Source organism: Molossus molossus, unplaced genomic scaffold, assembly GCF_014108415.1.
Source record: "Molossus molossus isolate mMolMol1 unplaced genomic scaffold, mMolMol1.p scaffold_m16_p_2, whole genome shotgun sequence".
Classification (NCBI taxonomy): Eukaryota; Metazoa; Chordata; class Mammalia; order Chiroptera; family Molossidae; genus Molossus; species Molossus molossus.
The window spans coordinates 30,671,775-30,694,569 of record NW_023425355.1 but is presented as its reverse complement, the minus strand read 5'-3'; the positions used below and the strand labels follow the sequence as shown (position 1 = coordinate 30,694,569).

At 40.1% G+C, this 22,795-nt stretch overlaps 1 pseudogene; it reads left to right on the top strand.

The window, feature by feature from the left end:
* Positions 1-8,905: 8,905 nt before the first annotated feature.
* On the top strand, positions 8,906-9,424 carry LOC118636603 (annotated as a pseudogene).
* Positions 9,425-22,795: the final 13,371 nt, after the last annotated feature.

Sequence of the window (22,795 nt, the reverse complement as noted above, 5' to 3'; positions counted from 1 at the left end):
CTGTTAATTCCCCCAACTGCTTTATGAAATAGGTGCCTATACCATCTTCATCATTAACAAATGAGGAAATTACTTTCCACTGAGGTTGAATAAATAGCCCCAGTCCCACAGGCAATAAGTGGTAGAGACAGGTTTTAAACCTAGATAGTCAAGACCCAATACCCATGGTCTTAATTACTATGGTATGGCATCTCCCCACTGGTGCTATTGTCAGAGATCTCTCATTCTGAAATATTTAAGCATTGGGAACCTTATTAAGAAATGTAGAGTCCTACAATATTAATTTGCAATTGTGAGCCTTGTTATAACCAAGTTTATGCCTTCTGATTAGGCATATTACATATTCTACTTGAAAATTTACAAAAATATCACTTGTCTAGCAGTTGATGACCTGCTCCTAGCATAGTCCCATTACATAAGCATGAGGCAGAGTTGGGGTGTGTCCATTCAGATCACTTTCAAACTTGAGTTTAAAAAATAATCCCTGTGCATAATTGTGAGAATCGTCAACTGAGAAATGACCCAACAAATCCAACGAGTTCTCAGAAAGCCAATACAACAGCTGAATTTAGCTGTCATGAATAATATGGGTGTTTCCAAGGATCCACTAAGAAACTGGCGATTTGTTTATTATTAAATAGTTATTCTAGTATGGTTTAGAATATCATAGAAAACTATACTTGGATACCAGTTTGTTATTCCAGAGAATAGTCAAGTTTGAATAGTCAAGAAGGATCAATTTCAATCATTAATCAGGAATGCTAATTTAAATCATGTATGCTATAAAAAAGTCTACTTTTAATGCTTGAGATGATCTTTTTGCAGTCTCCACAATTCTGAGATAGCATAAACCTCAGTTTTAGAAAGTAACTACTGTATACTTGCATGAGTATATAAAAGGTTTACTTATCAGCTGTCCTGATGAACCAAAGCAAGAAAGAATTAACTAATTCACTGGAAGGCAGAATTCCAATTCAAAATATTTTCAATAGGCTAAAACCAACAAAAATTCAATTACGCAAATACAAGATTGGGGAAAGTTGACTTTACAGCAGTAGTTTATGTGCTAAGAACTTGGGGGACTTTATCTGATCACAAATGCACTTGAATCAATAGTGTACTGTGGCCTTTAAAATGACTAATTTTAGAGATTGTAATCTACATTGACAAAATTGTGCCTAGCCATTCTTTCTGTATACTCAGCTGACCAGTCCACATTTGAAACACTCTTGTCACCACATTTTGAAACACTCTTGGCACCACATTTTGAGAAGCAGTGGCAGCCTCAGAATTTCTACATAGAAAAGGCTTATGATACTGAAGTATTTAGGAAGGAGATATTACAATGTCTGTAATTTACTTGAAGATACTTCAGTAAAAGAAAATATAGAATAACTGTCAGAGACTGTCAGTCAACAAGTAAACAGAGAGAAGTCTGAATGCTTTGAGCCTTAGGCCTGGATCTCAGTTATTGGATTTCATGGATCTGGGGACCGAGCTGTGAAGGCAGCTTCCTGGGCGCTACCCTGAACCATTAACCCATGCTACAGAAACCATTCTTCTCAGGAAGAGTTCTCCCATCAAAGCAGCTATAGCCCTGGAGGGAAGCAACTGCCCCATCCATTAGAATTTAACCCTGTCCAGTTGGGAGTAGTCAACATCTAGCACAAACTACAACTTGAGACTCATTAACTGTCAGAGACTACCAGCCAGCCTGTGAGCTAAGACAAGTCTCTGGGGACTTGGAGCATTGGGCCCAACTCACAATAATTGGGTTTTGAGTTTCTGGGGTCAGAGCTGTGAAGGTGGATGCCTGGGACCCTTTGCTTAGTCATTAACCCACACAGAAGAAACCAATTCCTTCAGGCAGAGTTTTCCTCTCAAAGCAGCTTTAGCCTGTGAGAAGCAATTGCCTCACCCACTGGAAATCCTCTTACCCTGCCCACCTAGAATAGTTCTCATTCAGCTGAGGGCTACAACATGACACTCATTAACTAACCGAGACTAACAGTCAGCCTGCAGACAGAGTCATTGGGATATATGAATCTTTACCTGACTGTCAACTCTACACAGGACAATAAGACCAGACATTGGTGTTCAGCTTGGTCCTTTTCATATACATTCAAACCCAGCAGAGAAAGCCACAATCTGCAGAACATCGATACCCACAGGGGGAATTTGACTGGCTCCAAACCCTGTTGAGACAGCCAAAGTGATGAAACAAAGAAACAAATCCAAAATGAAAGCACAAGAGAATTCTCCAAAAGAAGGGCTAAATGAAATGGAGATAAGCAAGTTATCAGATATAGAGCTCAGAGTAATGATTATGAGGATTCTCAACAGCATGAGAAAATGTACAGAAATAATGAAAAACAGCCAACTGGAGATGAAGAAAAACATAGTAGAAATAAAGCCCTGGCCAGTTTGGCTCAGCAGTTGAGCATCGGCCTGTGGACCAGAGAATCCTGGCTTTGGTTCCCACTAGGAGCACGTACCACAAAAAAATAATAATAATAAAATAAAATAAAATAAAATAATCATAGTAGAAATAAAGAACACATTGGAAGGAATAACCAACAGGTTAGAGGAAGCAGAGAATCGTATCAATGAATATGAAGACAGTGTAAAAAAAAATCACTCAATCAGAAAATCAGAAAGAAAAAACAATTATAAAACAGGAAGGCAGTTTAAGAGAGCAGTGGGACAATTTGAAATGCAACAACATCTGCATCATATCAGTATCAAAAGAAGAAGAAAGTGAGCAAGGGTTGAAGAATGTATTTGAAGAAATAGTAGCAGAAAACTTCCCTAATGTGGTGGGGAAAAAAATGGCATACAAATCCAGGAAGCACAGAGAGCCCCAAGCAAGAAGAACTCAAAGAGGCCAATGCCAAGACACATCATAATTAAAATGCCCAAAATTAAAGACAGAGAGAATCTTTTTTTTTTAATTAATTTATTTATTTTTGTTACAGATGTTTCTCCTTTTTCCCCCACTGATTCCCCCCTCCCTCTCCCTCCCCGCCCTGTCCCCAGCGTTGTTGTCCATGTCCATTGTTCATGCACATATGCATATAAGTTCTGTGGTTTATCTCCCCCCCACCCCCTCTTCTGGGAATAGTCAGTCTGTACCCCACTTCCACATCTCTGGGACTACCCCATTCATCAGACTGTTATGTTCATTATATTCCACAAATACGTGAGATCATATGATACTTATCTTTATCTGTTTGGCCTGTTTCATTTAGGATGACACTTTCCAGGTCCCTCCATGTCATCTCAAAGGATAGGAGATCTTTCTTTCTTACAGCTGCATAGTATTCCATTGTGTATATGTACCACAACTTTCTTATACATTCATCTCCTGATGGACACTTGGGCTGTTTCCAGATCTTAGCTATTGTAAATAGTGCTGTTACAGACATGGGGGTACATATATTTTTTCTGATTGGTATTTCAGGCTTCTTAGGGTATATTCCTAGAAGTGGGATCACTGGGTCAAACAAAAGTTCAATTTTTAATTTTTTGAGGTAACACCATATTGTTTTCCATAGTGGCTGCACCAGTCTGCCTTCCCACCAGCAGTGCACTAGAGTCCCCTTTTCTCCACACCCTCGCCAATACTTGTTTGATGATTTGCTGATGGCGGCCATTCTGACAGGTGTGAGGTGATACCTCATTGTTGTTTTAATTTTCATCTCAAAGAGAGAATCTTAAAGGCAGTTCAAAAAAAGCAACAGGTTACATACAAAAGAGCTCTCATAAGGCTGTCAGCTGATTTCTCATCAGAAACACTACAGGCCAGAAGGGCATGGTTTAAAGTATTCAAGGTAATTAAAACCAAGAATCTGAATCCAAGACTACTTTATCCAGAAAGGCTATCATTCAAAATAGAAGGAGAAATAAAAAGAAGATTAAGGGAATATATTAGCACAAAACCAGCATTGCAAGAAATGTTAAAGTGATTGCTGTAATAAGTAGAAGTAAACAGAGAAATATAGCCATAATAAATAAAAATAGCAATAAGTACATATCAATAATAACCTTAAATGTAATGGATTAAATGTTCCAATAAAAAGACACAGAGTACCTGAGGGGATAAGAAAGCATGACCCATATATATGTTGTCTACAAAAGACCCACCTCACAACAAAAGACTCACAAATGTTGAAAGTAAAGGGATGGAAAAAAATTCCAAGCAAATTAAAATGAAAATAAAACTAGAATAGCAATACTCATATCTGATCAAATAGACTTCAAAAGGAAGGCCATGACAAGAAACAAAGACGGCTACTACATAATATAAAATGAATCAGTCCAACAAGAGAACATAATCTTGGTAAACATATATGCACCCAATATAAGAGCACAAAATACATTTTAAAAATTCTGGATGACTTCAAGAAAGAAATCAACAGCAATGCGATCATACTAGGGGACTTCAACACCCCACTGACATCACTTAATAGAAAATTAAAAGAAACAGAGACCCTAAACAACACACTAGATCAGATGGATTTAATAGATATTTACAGAGAATTACACCCCAAAATTGCAGAATACACATTCTTCTCAAATGCACACAGGACATTCTCAAAGAAAGACCACATGTTAGGACATAAACTAAGTCTCTGCAAGTTCAAGAAAATTGAAATCACATCAAGCATCTTCTCATATCACAATAGCATAAAACTAGAAATTAGTTACAATAAAAACACTCAAACACATGAAGGCTAAATAGCATGTTATTAAACAATGAATGAGTTATCAAGGAGAACAAGGAACAATTAAGAAAATTCCTGAAAATGAACACGCAACACAAAATATATGGGACACAGTGAAAGCAGTCCTGAGAGTGAAGTTCATAGCATTACAGACCTATATCAAGAAACAAGAAAAATTTCTAATAGACTACCTAACCCTACAACTTAAATAATTTGAAAGTATACAAAAATAAAAACCTAGAGCATGTGGAAGGAAATAAATAATAAATGGGACTTCCAGTCAAGATGGCAGCATATGTAAATGTGGTACTCGCCTTTTGCCACAACCACATCAGAATTACAAGTAAACTACAGAACAACCATCCTTCAAGACAACCTAAAATCAATCTAAATGGAAGTCCTACAACTACAAAATTAAAGAAGAAGCCACATAGAGACTGGCAGGAGGGTCAGAGGTACAGATGGGCTGGCCCCATACCCACCTGTGGTGGAAAAATCAAGAGGGCCACCTCAGCTGTAAATGACCTCTCTGAGGAGTGAGGAATCCCCATCCCACACCAGGCCCCCAACTCAGGGTTCTAGTGCCAGGAAGAGAAGTCCCTATGACGTTTGCTGGGAAAATAAGCGGGAACTGAGGCTGAGGCTGCTGGATCCCCAGGCAGTTCCTCTTAAATGACATGCTCATGGATATACTCAGACCCACTCCTGCTGGACTCCTGCTGGGCTCCAGCATGTGGGAGGTAGCTTGAAAGGCACCAGAGACCCATGGGGAAGAACTGAGTTGTTTGGCATCTGGGTGAGGGCTGTGGGGCAGCTTTCTCCTGGACAGATGTGCTGGTGGAGGCCATTGTTCCTTTGGTGAGCCCTTCCCCAGGGAGGCAGATGGCTGCCATATCTGGGACCCAGCAACCTGGCTCACACTGTTTCTCCCACTCAGAGGATTCCCTGAGGCCCTGCCCCACCCAGCTTTTAGGTCTACTCAAGCTGTTCCCAGTAGCTTTGCAACAGGAATGGCCTGTCTTGGCTCCTGCTTCAGATTTCCCAAATTTCTCTCAAACAAGCAGCATCTGGTCTCAGCAAGCCCCATACCTCTCATAAGTGGCTTCAAGACCAGCACTAGCAAGCAGCCAGCCTTGGTTCAAAACATGGCTTTGCCTGGGCACCTCCAAACCCAGCACAAGAAGCAGCCATCTGCAGATCACTTTGTAGCTTATGCCGAGTGACCCCCAGATACAACACAGGCAGTGGCTGACCTCCTTGCCCCAGAGCCAGCACACCCAGTGGACAGCTTCAGACCACATTGATACACCACCTCGCAAACACCTCCACATGTGACACATTCAAGGAGTAGACTCAGTGGGTATCAGAGCCGCCCTGCTGAAATACATCTTTGTCTGTGTTATGGGTCCCTGCACAGCTTATCCTTCAAGGTAGTCAGAGTCCACTGGTCACTGGGCACAGCCAGTCCTTTCAGTTGATCAGCCTGAGTAAATCCCTCCCATTGATGTGCCAACAGTAATCAAGACTCAATTAAAAAAGAAGGGTGTACAGTCCACATGAGAATTGTACCTCAACAGCCCACTAGGGTGATCAGGGAGCCTGTGCCATTGGACCCTACAGGACACCTACTACATTAGGCCAACCTACAAAGCCTAGAAGACATAGAAACTCTACCTAACACATAAAAACAAACAGAGAAGCAGCCAAAATGAGACAAAGGAATATGTCCCAAAAGAAAGATCAGAACAAAACTCCAGGAAAAGAACTAAATACAATGGAGATAAGCAATCAATCAGATGCAGAGTTCCAAACACTGCTTATAAGGATGCTCAAGGAACTTAGTGAAAACTTCAAGGAAGTTAATGAAAATGTCAAGGAACTTAGTAAGGACCTCAAGAGCATAAAAAAGGAACAGTCAGAAATGAAGGATGCACTAACAAAAATAAAAAATAATATACAGGGAATCAATAGTAGAATAGGTGAAGCCAAGAAGCAAACCATCGATTTGGAATATAAGGAAGCTAAAATTACCCAATCAGAACAGCAAAAAGAAAAAAGAATTTAAAAAAAAATTAGGCTAGTGTAAGGAACCTCTGGGAAAATTTCAAGCGTACTAACATTACATCATGGGGGTACCAGAAGGATAAGAGAGAGGAAAAGAAATTGAAAACCTATTTAAAAAAATAATGACAGAAAAATTCCCTAACTTGGTGAAGGAAACAGACATACAAGTCAGGAAGCACAAAGAGTACTAAACAAGATGCACCCGAAGAGACCCACACCAAGACACAGCATAATAAAATGCAAAAGTTTCAAGACAAAGAAATAATCTTAAAAACAGCAAGAAAAGAGCAGTTTGTTACCTACAAGGGAAATCCCATAAGACTGTCAGATGATTTTTTAAAGGAAACTTTGCAGGTCAGAATGGAGGAGAAGGAATAATCAAAGTGATGAAAAGCGAGGACCTACAACCAAGATTACATTATCCTGCAAAGTTTTTATTTATAGTTGATGGACATATAAAGAGTTTCCCAGACAAGAAAAAGCTAAAGGAGTTCATCACTACTAAACCAGTGTTATATGCAATGTTGAAGAATCTACTTGAAGAAGAGGAACAAAACTATGAACAATAAAATGGCAGTAAATACATACCTATCAATAATTGAATTTACAAACAAAATGGTACAGACTCATAGATACAAAGAACTTTTTTGTTGGTTGCCAGATGAGAGGGGGTTGGGGGTTGGCTCAAAAAGGTGAAGGGATTAAGAAATACAAATTGGTTGTTAGACTGAGGAAACTCAAAGGGAAGGGGGACAGGAAGAGATGAAACAAAAAACTTATATATATGTATGCATAACCAATGGACACAGACAATAGTGTGAAAAAGGCAAGATGGGATGGGAGCAGGGAGGAAGGGGTCAATGGGGGAACAAAGAGGAGCATCTGTAATACATTCAACAATAAATATAAGTTTAAAAAATGAAATAGTAAATGTCAGAGTGGAAATAAATGACACAGAGGCTAACACACACACACACACACACACACACACACACCATATGTACGACCAATGAAACCAAGAGCTGGTTCTTTGAAAAGATAAACAAGTAACTCCCCAGCTGCCAGCGGCGGGACCTGGAGCTCCACAGAGGCCTGTGAGACCCAGCGGCCCACAAGAGCGGTGGGAAGCCAGAGCCCGAGAGGGACTGGTGCAATCCAGCTGCCTGCCTATGAGACCTGCAGGGTCCAGGGGCACCAGAGAGGCCTGTGCGACACAGCAGAAACTATGCGATCCAGTTACCTGCAGGACTGCAGGGTGCTGGGGCACTAGAGAGGCTTGTGCGACCCAGCTGTGCACAAGATAGGCTTAGAAGATGTGAAAATGGCCATGGAGTGAATGGAAGCTACATAGAGGATCTCCCAGGACCAAACAAGAATTACAACTAAAATAAAGACAAATCTTCGGAAAAAAGCAACAGAAAAGCAGGAGGACAGGACCATATAACCAGGGACACTGGTAGGATCTCAAAAACTTAAAAATGGAATTACTATTTGACACAATGATTTCACTTCTAGGAATATATCCTAAGAATCCTGAAATACCACTCAGAAAGAATATATGCACCCTATGTTCATAGCAGCACTATTTACAATAGCTAAGATCTGGAAACAGCTCAAGTGTCCATCAGTAGATAAGTGAATAAAAAAAATCTGTGGTACATTTACACAATGGAATACCATGCGTCTGTAAGAAAGAAAGATCTCTTACCTTTTGAGATAATATGGAGGGGCCTGGAGAGTGTTATGCTGAGCAAAATAAGCTAGTCAGAGAAAGACAAGTACCACATGATCTCACTTATGGAATATCATGAACACAATATGCTGTTGATCAAAATAGATTCAAGGACATGGATGTCGGGAATAGACTGACAAACCTCAGAGGGAAGGGGGTTGTGGGTTTGGGAACAGGCTAACCAAAGAACTCATATGCATATATGAATAAGCAATGGACACAGACAATAGTTTGAGGAAAGCAGGAGGAGGGTGGGAGCAGGGAGGAGGGTGTCAATGGGGGACAAAAAGGGAGACATCTGTAATACTTCCAACAATAATGATTAAAATGAAAGAAAAAGTAGATGAAGCAAGTATGGCAAAATGTTAACAACTGTTGTACCATGATGGGGATGAGTTTCGAGTGGCCTTGGTAGTAATCGCTTTCCACCCTTCTTTATGTTACAGCTGAATGTGGACATACAGCAGAAGCAGTTGGCCACCTGGTGCTCTCTGGTCCTGTCCTTCTCTGTGTGCACAAATAGTCCAGCATGATAGTGATGGAAGCTCAGGAGAGACCACTCTTCAACAACATGAAGCTACAGTGGAAGCTCTCTATGGAATCAACCCAGACTCTATTAGAAAAACTAAAGAAAGTTAACCTCAAGTGGTTGGATAAGAACAAGTCCATCTTTGTGGTCATGTGGCAGAGGCCATGAGAATGAGGGAAACTCATCTACCACTGGGTTTCCAGTAGTGTCCAGAACAACTCTGTGTTCACTCTGTATAGACTGACCAATGGGTAAGCATAAGGAGTTCCATGGGCTGGGCAAGGCAACCCTACTTCAGTCTGGCAGGCCTTCCAGCAGGAGCACAAAGTGGAGATTATCACCATCAGCAATGGATGAGGTGTCAAGTTCTTCTAGCAAGATCTGTCTCCCTTTATGCCTTACCTCTCATCCTTCCAAGGCTTTCAAAAGGAGACAGGCCCAGTGTCCCCACCAACTGTGTATGTGACTCCAGCAGACTCAAAAGGGCTTCAGTGTCCGGGGATGGGTTTTCCACTTACCATAGTGTATGCCCCTGGGATAGGGTAAGGCTGAGGCAGATGAGATGTGCTTCTCATTGCCCCACCTCCTCTTCTGTCCTAGATTGTCCTGAGCCAGGGTCTGTAAACCCAGCACTTTGCATGTGTTCATATATGTAAGCACACACACACACACACACACACACTCACATGTAAACAAGCTTCTGTCTCTTTCCCCTCCCACCCCTGTAGCTGGTGTTGTCTCTCCTCTCAGGCTTGTGTTGAATCCTTCCTAGGGGATAGTGGAAGCCCTGGCTTCAGGCAGCCTTCCAGGCAATATGAACATAGGAGGCTGAGGCTGAAGAAGGGGGCCTGGCGGTGAGAGGCGGGGCCGGACAGTGATATGATATTAAAAAGCTCAACCCTTCTTCCCAGAAAATGTTAACAACTGTTAAATCTAGGTGATGGGGTATAATCGAAATTGTCATACCAAATGTTAAAAAAAAAAAAAAAAAAAAGTCGGGGGTTGGTCTCAGTGCAGCAATCTAGTTAGAAAATGGTTGAAGTGGCTAGGGAAATTGTCTTGAAACTATTTATATAACAAGCACGTGTTTTTACTTAGATGGCATATTTATTTGAAGTGGCTTTGGTAGGGATGAATAGAGGTTTAGAGGACATAAGTTAAAGTTCTTCAAGTTCTATCATTGTTGAAAAGTCTTAATACATCCCTTACTTCAGGCTTGAAAAGGTCCACAGAAAATGGTAAGGGAGGACAGGGAGTATCAAGTGCTCCTGGTGTGAGTGTCTCTCCTCCAATCTCTCCTCTACCAAAGAGACCAGCCCCAGAAAGGGGCTCCAATTAGCACTGATAATCCGCCTCTTCCTAGGAGTCCAACAAGACTAAACCTGACACATGATATAGCCCTGCTTACTCCAGTCACCACCACAAGTCTCAGCCTTTCAGCATGCATCATTACCTCGATTCCCAACCCCTTAGGGCTCCATATATTCCCTAATCTGACTTAATATCCTGCTTATTAGTGAACCCCCAAGCCCTCCTGCCATGCTGTCTGAAACTCAGAGCCCATCATCAGCAAATTCTTCTATGTCCTAAACATTTCATTACACTCCTTGTTCTAGACAGTTTGGCACTTCCCTGAATCTCTGCTTCCACACAGCCCTCTCAGACAGTGGATGTTTTATTTTCCACATCATTCATACTACTCACTGGACTTGAAGGTAGAGGAGTGACCTCCTTCTTACTCTTTGCCACTTCCAGGCCATTTCTCCTCCCTCTGATTTAAAAAACGCTAGCTCACTAAAAGCGTAAACCATCAGACTATGCCAATTGCCACCCATCCTGGTGGCTACTTTCCAGAAACCTCTCAGTCACTCCTTTTTGATCATTCATTGGAAATGTTAACACCTGGCTCACAGTCTTTTTCTCCACTATTTCTCCTGTTATTTCAATATCCACTTCAGTATATAGCCAATCCCTTGGTCCCACTGTCCCTTGAAGTCACTTCTAATAATCTATTGCTTCCCATCAGCCCAGCCCAGCCATACATTCCTATGGTCATACTCTAGAGCAGCGGTTCTCAACCTGTGGGTCGTGACCCCTTTGTGGGTTGAACAATCCTTTCACAGGGGTCGCCTAAAACCATCGGAAAACACATATTTCTGATGATCTTAGGAACCGAGACACCGCTCCTCTATACGTCTCCAGGCGGGTCCGCCCACATGCAGATATGCCCATATACAACATGAGGAACTGTATTAAAGGGCCATGGCATTAGAAAGGTTGAGAACCACTGCTCTAGATATCATTACCTATAACTGCATCATCTCTATAATTTCAACTTCAATTCTCCCACATAACCTCCACCTCCAACCTATTAAACATACTAACCTCACTGTCCATCTGTCTTTTCATGTCTTCATGCTCCTCACTATCCAGCTAAATCCCAGGTTCTATAATTGTACCTACTGCCTTGTATAAATCTGAAAATGGGAGAGGTATCCTTGTATTTCCTCCCTCAGATTTAACCCTGGTCAAGAACACCTCCACCTATGCAGCAAAGTGGTCCCACTTTAAATTTAATTTGACCAGAACTCTTAAGTTGGCCTTTAACAAAGCCTGACAATTCTAAATGTTTCTAATCAGTTTGCTGCCCTTCCAAGACAACTATTTCATACTGCTCTTTTCTCATGAAACCTCAAACAACTCCCCTTCATAATTCTCAGCTGATGATTTCACTTCTTATTTTATAGAGAAAATACAAACGATCAGAAGAATTCTACCTCATCTTAAAATCCACAAGTCTGTCAACTCACCTGCATCACTATCCATATACCTGAGATCTCTTCTGTTTCTAAGGAGGAACTTTCCACATTCCCATAAGGCCATTCCTCCAACTTGTGCACAGAATCCCCTTCACTCTCAGCTATTCAAGCATTTTTGCCCCAGCATTTAACCCATTTCTCTGTGATGTCATCAATTTTTCTTTCCATCAATGTGCTGGTGGATCATTCCCATCAGAATATAAACACAATACAAAATCTCCCTTTTAAAACAAAAATCGCTAAGATCTGGAAACAGCCCAAGTGCCCATCAGTAGACAAATGGATTAAAAAGCTGTGGTACATATACACAATGGAGTACTACGCAGTGGTAAGAAAGAAAGATCTCTTATCCTTTGAGACTACATGGAGGGACCTGGAAAGTATCATCCTAAGTGAAACAAGCCAAGCAGAGAAAGACAAATTTCATATGATCTCACTGATTTCTGGAATATAATGAACATAACAGTTTGAAGACAATCCCCTAAGGAGTGGGGAGCTGAGAGAGGGATGAACAACAGAATTTATATGCATATAGGCATGAACAGTGGACATGGACAACAATCGGGGGAAGGGGCAGGGAGGGAAGGAGGAGGGGGGAACCACTGGGGGAAAAAAGGAGAATCATTTGTAACAAAAATTAATCAATAAAAAATAAATAAATAAATAAATAAAAAAATAAAAAAAATAAAATAAAATAAAACAAAAAACTCCTTTGACCACATAGCCACTTCCAGTTACCTCACAATTTCTTTTCTCCTTTTTATAGAAAAATTTCTCAAAATAGTTTTCTATGATGCTCTCCCCATTTCCTCAACTCACATTCTCTCCATAACCCCCTCCAAACAAGCTTGTGTCTCCATGCTACTGACAGTGACACCACTCTTATCAATGTTGCCAATAACCTTCATCTTGCCAAGGTCAAAAGCAAACTCTCATTATTCATCTTATTAAACTTCTCAACATTGTGCTCAGTTGATTACTCCTTTCTTTTTGAAACATATCTTGGCTTTTGTGACCACATCGTCTCCTGTTTTATTTTTTGTTTTTTCTACTACATGGTGGGGCAAAAGTAGATTTACAGCTGTGAGTACATGAAACACAGAGTTCATTCTTGACTATTATGTATTAATGACTGTATTATTTTATATATGAATGACTGTAAACCAACTTTTGTGCCACCCTGTACATCTCAGATACTTTTTCTCATTCTCCATCTTCCCAGCCTCTAACCATTGGAGAGCTCCAGGGCTCAGCTCTTGAATGTTCTCCTCTCTACACACTGAGGACTCCCAAATGACAATCTCCAGCCCTGATTCTCCTTTCAGCTCCAGATTATTCACTCCATATTTCTATATTGATGTGTAATAGGCAGCTCAAATTTAACAAATATCCCAAACAGAACTCTTGATCCTGTCTCTCTACTCTGTTCCTCACCCAGGGTTTCTCTTTTTAGTTAAAGCACCATCTCTCATTCAGTTGTTCAGGTGAAAACCCTAGGGTATCATTCCTAAATACTCCTTCTTCCCCACATAACACATTAATCCTTCAGTAAACCTTGTTGGCTCTGCCTTCTGTCTCAGTCCAACTTCTCACCACCTCCAAGGCACCATCACCTCTTCTCTCTATTATTTCAAGAGCTGTTTAACTGTTCCTTCTGCTTCTATTCTTGTCCCCTTGTCTGTTATCCACAAAATGGCAATGTTAGCTTTTTTATTTATTTATTTTTATTAATTAATTAATTTATTTTTGTTACAGATGTTTCTACTTTTTCCCCCTCCCCCTCCCCCTCCGCCCTGTCCCCGGCTTTGTTATCCATGACCATTGTTCATGCATACATGCATATAAGTTCTGTGGTTTATCTCTCCCCCACCACCCCCTCTTCTGGGGATTGTCAGTCTGTACCCTACTTTTAAAGATAATTCATAGCACTGAATTTTTCTTCCTAAAATCTTCCAATGGATTCCAATCATGATTAGAATAAAATTTAAATTTTACAATGACTTTTTTCTCAGCATGACTTGCTCCCTTAACTTTATTCTGGTCTCCACTCAGACGTCATTTCCTCAGAGAGGCATTTATGTGATAACCCTACCTAAAATAACACCCTCAACTACCTAAAATAGCACCCCATCATTCTTTGTTCCCCTCTGTTGCTTTATTTTCCATTGTAAGACCTATCACATCTGTTATTATTTATTTGCTTACTTGCTTTTGACCTGTCTCCTATACTTGGAATGCAAGCCCCTGGAAAGCAGAGGTATTGTCTATTTTTTTTTCACTACTGGTACATAGTACTTAGTTTCTCATTGAATATTTGTTGAATAAATGACTTATCCAGAGAAAAAAATTACCAGGATAAGATGAAAAACATAGCATGGCTTATAAGAAAGATGACCTAAAGATGCCACAAATGTCTTTATCTAAAACTCAGGGCTTGCTTTATTCTGTACAGATAAATAAGCACTAAAGTTACAAGGTAGAAATTACAGAGGCAGGAGGAGAAAATTTCTAAAAACCAGAACCCAAATATGCTGCCTCATGAGGAAGTGAGCAATTAATTATTTATTTCAGTGATGGGAGGATCGACATTTATTGGGATCCTGCTTAATGCCAGGTTTTATACAAGGCCTTTAATAAAGTTTAGATACATTGCCTCACTTTGTTTAATCTTCACAACTATATAAGGTACATTTAATTATTATCATGTCTATTTTATAGATGAGGAAATTGATCACATGAGTCCAAGGTGAAACCTTTTTACTGTATTGGCACCAAATGCTTCAGTTAAGCAACTCCTATCTGACAGGGAGACTATAGAGCAGCAATTTGTCATGTGTGATCCTCAGATCCCTGAGAGTCTCCAAAACTCTTTCAGGTGTTTAGTGAGGCCAAATCCATTCTTATAATAAAACAAAAACATAGTTTTCTTTTTTCACTTTCATTCCTTTATGACTATGCCGTGGAGTTTTCTAGAAGTTATCTAACATACTACAATGAATCATTGCTCCGACGGGAAAATAAATGTTGTATATTCTTTTGTTTTATAATTTTTCTCAGTTTAAATTTTTTATTGATAGATATAAAACAAAGAAACAAAAGCACTTTGGTGTCCTTGATAATTTTAAGAGTGTAAAATGACCCTAATATCAAAATGTATGGGAACCACAGCTGAGAAGGAATGGAAGGTTTAACATTTCAAGGCTTCTGAAGTCCCTTCCAACTCGAAGATACAAGGATTTCAATGTCATTGTTTGAAAAAGAGTTATCCCCAAAACTTGTTTAGGTTAAACTCGCAGGTATCGAAATTATTTGTTAAATGTCTATATCCTTCTTTGTTGCCTTGGTCACTATAATGAATTTTTTGTTTTTTAAGACGTAGTATGCTGTATAGCTTCAGGGCCATCAGATCCTATGGCAAGAGATAAAGAAATTACGATAATAAAGTATGTGCTATCTCAACATTCTGTTAGTTTTGGTCTGGCGATTTTTTTAATTGATGTTTTCTTGTGGATGTTTGTTTAATTTATAAAATAGATCTAGAGACATGGAAGTAGAGAGCAGACTGAGAAACCTCAGAGGCAAGGGGTGGGGAGATAAACCAAAAAATGTATATGTACATATGCATAATCAATAGACACAGACAACAATGTGGGAAAGGCAGGGGTGACAGAAGCAGGGAGAAGGGGGTGTCAACAGAGGGGGAAAAGAGGACATCTGAAATACTTTCAAAGATAAAGATAAATTTTTTTAAAAGAAACATAAATAATACAAAAGGTTATCCATTCCAGTCATTCTGTGCAGGCAGTATGCTTTGCATTTTCAAGTCTGTTTGGAAGACTAATATTTAAAATATAATTGCATTAACTATACTTTCCTGCATTGAGAAAATAGGATGATGGCTATTAAAGACTGCTAAATTTGTGCAAATAATAAAAGTAGAAAATGAGTAGGCTTAAAAAATTAAAAACCACTAATGTACATTGGTTTCTTTTTTGTTTTGTTTTGTTGTTTTTTTAGTGTGTTTTTCGAATCAGTTTTCTTTTTTTTTTTTGTCTTTTTTTTCCATTTACATATTTTTTTCTTAATTTATTTATTTTTGTTACAGATGTCTCTTCTTTTTCCCCCACTGATTCCTCCCTCCTCCTCCCTCCTTGCCCCGTCCCCAGTTTGTTGTCCATGTCCACTGTTCATGCACACACGCATATAAGTTCTGTGGTTGATCGCTCCCCCACCACCCCCTCTTCTGGGGATTGTCAGTCTGTACCCCACTTCCACGTCTCTGGGACTACCCCATTCCTCAGACTATTATGTTTATTATATTCCACAAATAATTGAGATCATATGATACTTGTCTTTCTCTGTTTGGCTTGTTTCGCTTAGGATGACACTTTCCACAGTTTTCTTTTAATAACCAAGTAATGAGGAAAGGAGAGTGGGCAGAAAAGAGAACTTTCCTTAACTAAACACCTACTCTATATTAGTCACAGTATAACATGCTTTAGCTGTAATTTGCTGAATAGCTACTATACCACTCACTTCACTCATTTCTTAATATACATTGTCTCCAATTCTCACAAAGATCCTGGAAAAAAAAGTATCATCAAGTCTATCATAGAGTATCTAGGAAAAAAAATGGCTGCAATAAATACCTTCCTTACATCAATGCCCTTGGGTGGTCCCCTCCCACACCTGCTTTGGACTTGGTCATATGACTTACTTTGACCATGGGACAAGAGCAAATATGAGCAAACTAAGACTCAAAAAGTGTTTGTACGTTGGGTCTTCCTCTCTCTTGATGCACTTGGTGACTGTCATTCACCACATGAATGAGCCAGGCCAGGAAAGCTGGTGATGAATGACAGATGGCCAAATTATTTCCATCACCTTTGTTGACAACCAGCCAACTGCCAGACATATAAAGGAGTCTAGTTGACATGAATGAGTGAACCCAACGGACATACATGAAGCAGAGACAGTCCTCACTGAGTACAGTCCCAACTACCCACCCGCAGAATCATGAGCAAACAAATGGTGGTTATTTTAAACCACTACATTTTGAGGTAGTATGTTATGCTTCAAATGCTGTTAACAATACCCATTATACAGAAAGGGAAACTGAGACTCAAAGAAGAAGTTAAATAACTTTACGGAGATTATTCTATAGCCAATATATAGCAGAATGGACATTTTTTTATGAATTTTCTTCTTTTTTTTTTTTTTTTTTGGCATGTGCTCCTAGCAGGAACCAAACCCGGGACTCTCTGGTCTGCAGGCCAATGCTCCAACCGCTGAGCCAAACTGGCCAGAGCTGGACATATTTTTTTCAATTAATTTATTTATTTTTGTTACAGATGTTTGCACTCCCCCCCCCCAGGTTCTCCCCTCCCCCTCCCCACCCACCCTGTTCCCAGCTTTGTTGTCCATGACCTTTGTTCATGCATACATGCATATAAGTTCTGTGGTTTATCTCTCCCCCGCCACTCCCTCTCCTGGGGATTGTCAGTCTGTACCCCACTTCCACGTCTCTGGGACTACCCATTCCTCAGACTGTTATGTTCATTATATTCCACAAATAAGTGAGATCATATGATACTTGTCTTTCTCTGTTTGGCTTGTTTCGCTTAGGATAATACTTTTCACGTCCCTCCATGTCATCTCAAAGGATACGAGATCTTTATTTCTTACAGCTGCATAGTACTCCATTGTGTATATGTACCACAGATTTTTTATCCACAGAATGGACATTTTAAATATAGGTCTACATATTATTGCATTTAATCTTTACTTCTGCTCTATGAGATAGACATGGTATTATTACTATCATTTTAAAGATGAAGAAACATGCACAGGGAGGTTAGACAATCTGCTCAAGGTCACACAATTAATAAGTAGTAAAATGTTAACTGAACTTACTTTGGTGATCATTTTGTAATATACACAAATGCTGAATCATGTTGTATACCTGAAACTAATATACTGTTATGTCAATTATATCTCAATTTAAAAAAAAAGAGTAAGAGTGAGATCAACTGCAAAAAACAATATATATATATATATATATATATATATATATATATATATATATATTAAAAATGAGGATTAGTAAATCCAGAATTTAAACTCAACTATGCCTGATTTCAGAGATCTTGCCACCTTCACAACTTTAGGTTGAGGGTTTTGGTTATGTAGCTTATTCTTCCCTATATAAAAACTGATTGCTCTAGCACTGTATTAGCAACCAATAAGATTGCATTTAAAAATGGACTGCTTAACTCCAAGCACAGAAATATACAAGGTATAAAGGAAAAAGAGCAATGAAAATGGAATGAGACATGGGAATTTGAGTTATGAAAAAACAATAACAGAACACTAGAAAGTAGGTCTGGTTTTATAAACAGCAGATAAGAAAAACTCATTAAAATAGCCAAAGCACAAAGATGAATATAATGTAAAACAGGAGCTCATGAAAAGGATATTTTAGACTAGAACCCAAGTAGCTAGTAGGCACCAGCTCGAACCAAGGAGGAAAGTGTTCATTAGATGCACCTAGATCCAATCCCAACTTAGCTACTAACTAGCTGTATGACTTTAGGCAAATCACTTAACCTCTCTGAGCTTCAGTTTCCTTTGTGTTCTCACCATTATAGACTGAAGCTCAGACTCAGTTGCTTATAGGTTTGATTCTCAAACCTCCACAAAATATAGTGAGTTGGGGATAGAAGCAAGATTGGAGAGAGTCTGAAGTGAAATAAGCTGTAAGAAGAAACTGTACAGACAAATCTTTCCCAAAAGTTAGCTGTGAAGAGGAATAGAGATTTGAAATGGTAGCTAGAGTAAGATATGGAGTCAAGGGAAAAAAAGATTTCTGTTTTGTTTATGTTTAAATAAAGGTTGTATAACATGGTTTATTGTTTATGTATAAAACCCAGGCAAAAGGAGATATTGATAATGAAAGGAAAAGAGGAGATAACTGGAGAACCCAAGTCCCCTGTGGAAGCAAGTCCGAATAGATCTAGAAGTGGTTGGCCTCTTATAGGAACACTACTACTATCAGGAGAATGGACACATTCTCCATTGTAAAAGGGGGAAAGACAATGGTTTCATGTATAGTTAGGAGGGTAAATTTAGTGGTGAGAAGATAAAAATGTTCCCATTTTCTGCATTCTGTTTACTCAGTACCATGTGAGTTGAGGTCATCAGCAAGTATGGAAAGGAAAGAGGAGTGGGAGAGGGAGAGAGAAGGAAGAGGACAGCTCAGAAAATTGTCATCCAAAAACCCTCACTAAGGAAGTGTAATGAAAGTGATAAACAGTGTTATGTGTCCATTTGAAGTTCATGATTAATGATGACAGTCAGCCAAATTGTGAAAGTTGTGGCTATTTGAAAAAGGAAAAGGGGAAGGAGGATAAGATAGCTTAGTGTTAGAATATTTAATTTCCATGGATGTAAAATATTGAGAGGAAAAGGTAAAATCATAATTACAATACTACAGATTAACTCTAAGCTGGGGAAGGAGGTAAATGTAAACAATGGTGGGCTGATGGAGAGAGAAAATATAGTGGGAATCAATGGATTAGAGCTCTAACCTGATAAGGTTAAGGAACTGCAGAAGTGAAGGTTACGATTTACAAAATAGAGAAGCTTCTGGTGATAAAAAAAAAAAAAAAAAACTACTAAATGACCAATCGAACGAGTAGTTGAAGTAGAGAAAAAGATCTTTGAAGTGAAGGGATCAAGGAGGTGTAAAGCCATGAGGGATGAGCAAAAATGATGGTCAGAGTCAGGGTAGAAAGGCAACAATGCCTAGAGGAAAAGACAACCCACCCCCCAATCAAGAGAATTTCTACTACATCCCTTGGGCTGCTGGGAGGTAGGTGGATCAGGGCACAGATCCCAGCCACTCTGGTACTCTGTCTCCCTCCTTCTGTGCCCAGGTTCAGGAGATCCAATATACCCCACAAATGGTATACTCTCCTTTCCTCTCCATTCTCAAGTCTTCTACTCTTAGACAACTCATCTCTGAATTTCCAATAGCAGATTTATTTTAAAGCAAAGGACTGCTGGGGCATGTAAAGCTCTGACATCATTGACACAAAGATATTGAAGTCCTCAAGAACAATGAGAGGAATGAAGAGGAAGAGAGAAAGCCACAAACTAGGTTTGCAATAAGTGGGAAGCCATCAGGAAGTTGATAGGTGACAGCAATGAGGAGAGTAGAGGTGTGGGGCTTTTGTAGAAAGGAGAGAGAGCAATGATCTTAAATGAATTGGGGAGAGCAGTGAGAGTTCCAACCTTACCTCTTGGGCAATATGGTTAGGAGGCAGCCAAGGTTCCAATTATAGTAAGAAGCAGAGGACATGTACTGATAAGAAGCTAAGGACATAGGACTTTGGCCTTCACAGTAGGCATTTCTAGAGGGTACAGTAAGGGCTTGGGGAGAAGTGGAGAGAAGTGGCTTATGTCTGGAAAATAGGGCAATATGTAGAATAAGTGGTGGCCAGGGAGGTTTGGTAAGGCACAATGGAATTAGTTCTGACAATCTCTTAAAGGAGGGTGAGCAATTCATTGTAGGTTGTGATCCAGAATATTTTATTTAACGGTAATCTTTGTCTCTGGGATTACCATATTTATCACCCACCTGAGGCATGTGAGGGCTGCTCAATCAGAATTTCTGTGATGGAAGGGCCATAGTATCTGAAGCAGCAGTTCCCTGGAGACTGACACAGTAGACAGTATTGGTAACTTATGCAAAGCAGTTACTCAAGCCTTACCTACTAAAATATCTGACAGCAGTAGCTTATGCCTTTGTTTTCTCTTATAGTGTGACTTGAACCAGATTTTTTCTGCCCTTAACACACTCGTCAGCAATATTAGTATGGAAGCTTTCGTACCCTCAGTATCTTCTCTTTCACTAACTCAGCTTTGTAAGGACAGGGCCGAGTGGGAAAGATGTACAGTAGGAAAATAAAAAAATAATAATTTATCCCACTTGCTCTCCAGTCTTCATCTCCACAGGAAGGTTTTTTATAGTGAAGGGAGTCCAACATCATGTTTCACTTCCTGAATAGTTGGCCTTTGTCACTGTTGTCCATTCGGGTTGCACCAGCTTGGGGCAGCTCTGTGGTTTGGCTGACAAACTGATGAGTCCTAAGTCCCTGTAGTTCAACAGGCAGACAGAATGTGGTGTCTACTAAGAGCAGGGGAGAACAGGGCTACATCAACAGGAGATTATATTTACTCTGTCAGTGGGCAGGGAATCACCTATACCTCTACTCATGCTTTTACTTCCCATCCTCTGGGATGATCTATCCAAGGCCTATGGGCATATAGGTTGGCAAGTTAAACTAGGCTATAAACCTTTGCAGAATTAACATATGTAACAAGTTCCCCAGGTGATACTGATGTTGCTGGTCTGGGACTACCCACTGAGGAACTATTTCAGAAGTCCCCTGTCACACCCTCTTCAATAAATACACACCTTAACCCATGTTCTTGTCCATTTACCCAGCCACTACAGAACAATTAGAAACAACAGAGTCTGATTCACAGGAAAACAGTACATAAAGATATGATTACCCTTCCCTGACTATTTACCTTACCAAAAATCTCTGATTTTAGTGAAGGAGAAAGCAGTTGATCAAGACACATAGTGGACATTTGGGACCTTCTGACAAACACATATTCATCAGTTGGATCAGTTATCTAAAACTCTGACTACAGAATAGAATGCCTGAGAAGCTTTTAAAAAGTACTAATGTCCAGAGTCCCACCACAGACCATTTAAATCAGAATTTCTAAGGCTGGATATCTACAATCAACATTTTAGAAAGATTTTGAGGTGATTCTAATGCATAGCTAGGATTGAAAACTCCTGGGCTGGCCCACTGTTCCAGTCCCACTTGCAGCATGTGTGTGTGTGTGTGTGTGTGTGTGTGTACCATATATGTATGTTTTGTTCACTGCAAAGTTTACATAAACAAATATTTATTTCTATATATCACATTTATATTCTATATATGAATATTTCTATATTCACATTTAGAAAACAGATAATTTCACATGCATCCTTGCTATATTATACTATGAAGGTCTACATTTTTATTCCATCAGCCTTATAAATTCACTGAGGAATTAAACTCTAAACTATACATAAACTGTCATTTAAACCAATTTGCTACCAATGAAATCAGGGAGGACATCGGTTTCTTATTAACAATATTGAGAACCAACATAGAAAATGGGGAGTCCAGAAAAAATGGCGGCGGAGTGAGCGGACCTACACAGACCGTCTCCCAGAACCAAACTGGAATTACAACTATAACACAGACAAATTGACGGGAAAAACCAACAGAAAAGCAGCTTGGAGGACCAGACAACGAGGGACACTGACTCCATCCCGGTAGGCTTGCGAAGGCGCGAGACGGGGCTGGGAGCCCACGGTCGGCAGCTCGGCAGCGGCCTTAGCTGGGAGCAGAGCCCTCGGGTTACACTCCCAGGCGGCTCCACAGCGCAGCCGGGACAGAGGCTGAAACAGCCACAGCCACTCACCTTGGGCTCTGGCAGAGGGAGGGCGGACTGGACTGGAACTGTGTCGGGACACTCGGGGTTTGGAGGGCGCTCAGAGCTTTGGCTGAGTGCAGCCACTCAGGACGGTGGCCTTATTGCTCCTTCCCAGGGCTCTGAGGAGAAGCAGCAGCCCCTCCCTCGGAGATCCAACCCCACCCTGTGGGCCATTGAAGTGCTAATTGAGGCTCACTAACAACCAGCATCTGCCCCGCCCTCGTGAAAGCCCCTTGGCTGAGCACCAGAGGGAGTTTTTCAATCAACAGGCAACCCAAAACTCACCAAGTAACCTAGACTGCTAGCCTCCAAGCAAAAAGCTAGAGGATAACAGTACGTTTCCTGGGTTGGCAACTTTAACCAGGAA